This window comes from Cnephaeus nilssonii (genome assembly GCF_951640355.1).
Source record: "Cnephaeus nilssonii genome assembly, chromosome: 8".
NCBI lineage: Eukaryota > Metazoa > Chordata > Mammalia > Chiroptera > Vespertilionidae > Cnephaeus > Cnephaeus nilssonii.
In genome coordinates, this window is record NC_137079.1 from 62023269 (window position 1) to 62026704 (window position 3436).

The window sequence follows — 3436 nt, forward strand, 5'->3', positions numbered from 1 at the left end:
AGAAACCCTGCCTCATCAAGGAACTGTCTGTATTCTCTAATCTTCTCCCTCCCTCAATCATAAAAGGGTTATTCTTATGTCAAATTGTGGAGTGGATAAAATGTGTCTCCAGCACTCAGTCATATTCATTTGTGAGTTCTTCTCCATCCCTCTCCTCCCCTAGCTTTCCAGAGTCTCTCAGGCACCCTCCAGTTAGGCTATCCTATATAATAAAAGGCTAATATGCAAATCGACCAAACAGAATGACCTGTTGCTATGATGCACACTGACCACCAGGGGGCAGGTGCTCAATGCAGGAGCTGCCCCTGGTGGTCAGTATGCTCCCACAGGGGGAGCGCTGCTCAGTCAGAAGCCCGGCTCACTGATGGCAAGGGCAGCGGTTGTGGCGGGAGCCTCTCCCGCCTCCACAGCAGCGCTAAGGATGTCTGACTGATAGCTAAGCCGGCAGTCAGACATCCCTCAAGGGCTCCTGGACTGCGAGAGGATGTAGGCTGGGCTGAGGGACCCCCCCCCCCCCCCACGCCAAGTGCACGAATCTCATGCACCAGTCCTCTAGTGGAAATAATAAACAAGTGTATTCTAAACTTGCAAGAGACCTTCCTTTTCTCATTCTTCTCATGCCTTCATTTACAAGAGGAAACTTCCAAATTTCTCTCCCTATCCCAGGTATTTACCCTGCAAAGCTACAGATTAAACAGTTTATTGGACATTTTCACAGGAATATTCAACAATAGCTTCCCTTACAAATTTATTCTGTGCAATGACTAGTTGAGCAGTCTACCTTCCCACTATCCACATCAACAGACAGAGAGTTGCACTATGCCCTATTTTTTTCCTTCACCACAACAGTAGTTTTCAATTTCTATCCTACCTTTAATTCAATTTCATCAACAAATGTTCATGGAGTGCCCTCTGTGTGCCAGGAATTTTTCTTGGCTCTTGGGATTTATCGTCAAGCAAAGATGGGAAACTTTTCTGTCCTCCTGGAGTTTATTTACATTTGAGTTTTTGAAGACCAGACTATTAATCGTAATGGTGATGATAATGATGATGATGATGATGATGATGATGACAATAAATAAATAAATAAATAAATAAATAAATAAATAAATAAATAACAACAGTCTCTTAACAAATGAGAAGTACAATGGAAAGAAAATTAAGTAGAACAGAGCTAATAGGATTGGGAATGCAAGTAGTTTGGATGAATAGTGGGCGGTGGGGGGTAAAATTTTTAAGGAAAAGAGCAAGTAAGGCTCCTCGAGACATGATATTCAAGAATGAAGGCATCAGCCCTAATGTTAGAGGGAAGAGCCAGTGCACAGGTTCTATAATGGGAATATTTCTACTGTGTTCAGAGGAGAGCAAGGAGGCCAGTGTGGCTACAGCCAGTGAAAGAGTGGAGAGGGGTGCCAGAGGACATCAGAGGGGAGCCTGGCCAGATGGCAGGAGGTCTTCTTGCATCAATGTAAGAACTGTAAACTGCCTTTACCTAAGTCTAATGGGGAAGAATTATAGGGTTTTATTTTTTACTTATAAAAGAATCATCCTGGGTACTGCCTTGAAAACTGACTTTGGCAGAGCAAGAATAGAAGCAAAAAGACAAATTAGGAAGTTCTTACAATAATCTAAGTGATGGATAATATCCTAAATTAAAGTGGTTTCAATAAAGGTTATAAGAAGTGACCAAATTCTACATAAATTTGAAGGGGGGGGGGGGGGTTCCAACAATTTACTCTTTTCCTTTTTTGTCTTGTTTTTCTTTTGAAATAATTTTAGACTTACAGAAACATTACAAAAAATATATAGCTTTCATATAACCTGCACCCAGCTCCCCAAATTTTACAACTTATATGAACTGTTGTGTAATGTTTAAACCCAAGAAATTAACAATGATACAATGCCATTAACTAAATTACAAATTTTATTAGACTTTCTCCATTCCACCCTCCCCGCGCCACCCCCCAAATGTTTATATTTTGTTCCAGGATCCCAATTGCATTTAGTTGTTTCTCCTTAGTTTCCTCTAACCTGTGACACACAGTTCCTTTGTATTTCTGTTTCATGACAAGGGCACTTTTGATGAGTAATGATTTTGTAGAATATCCCAAAACTTAAATCTGATATTTTCTTGTGATCGGGTTGCATTTTGTCAAGAACACCACAGAAATTATATATGTTGGTCTCCGTGCATCATATCAAAATATATATGATACCAATAAGTCTTATTATCTAGTGGTGTTAATCTCCAGTGAGATTTTTAGACAGATTGAAATGTGGTGAATAAAAGGATGAGAGAAGTTAAGAAGGACTCTAAGATTTTTGTTCTAAACTACTGTAAGGATGGAGTTATCAGTAGGGATAGATGAAGCAGGTTTATAGGAAGATGAGAGCTCAGCTTTGAACATGTTAAATTTGAGGTACCTGTGATATATCCAAGGGGAGGTTTCACATAGGCAATTGGATATATTAGTATAAGTCTGGACTTTGAGAAAGAGGTTAAGCTAGAGAAATAAATTGAGAAATTGCCAGCCTATGAATGGTTTTCATAACTGTAAAATTAAATTAGTTCACCAAAGGAAAAAGTAAAATAAAAAAGTGAAAAATAAGGATAGAGCCCTGGGACATTCCAACATCAGGAACTTGATGAGAAAAAGAGAAACTTACAAAAGATATTAAGAAATAGCACCTAGTAAAATACCAGGAAGCCTCATGATTAATTTTTTTATCCTCCCCTCTCCATTTTTACTCTCTTGGCCTTAATTTAGGCCAGGTTTACCACTTTGGGATTCAGTTTTCATATGAAAAATAGGGTTTAAAATAGCTTCTAATTTATGTTTTATATGAGAATTAGGTGAGACAATACCTGCAAATTAATTTACACAGTGTCTCAGACATGGAAAATGCTAGTAATTATGGGCATTATTACTTTTCTCTCTCATTCAGCAGACTATGAACATCTTAATAGCTGAGACAGTTTTGTTTTATCTTATTTTACTACCTAGTAGAGCATTAGCACATTAAGATCCATAAATGATTCTTGAATAAATAGAGAAAAGAAGAAGAAAATTTCCAGGGCACTGCTTAACTGAAAAGAGTAAATTCTTATGAAATTCCAAACACAATGACACTTAGAATAAAAGTAGATTTTGCCAGAGGGCTCTCCCTAATGCCTCTTAAAGCATCCTCCTGGGTGACCAACTTGGTGTTGATATTTGCACTTTGTATCTTGAGTAGAGAAGAGCTGCTACAGGCTCAGGCTGACCCTTGTCTGGAACTTCTCACTGCATTTATCTTCTCAGGGTTCATGGGCCAAATTAATCTCTCCCAATGACAACTCTCTCAAGAGTGGCACTTAACACCCACCCAGTTTGGCTCAGTGATTAAGCGCCAACCTATGAACCAGGAGGTTACTAGCTGGATTCCCTGTCAGGGC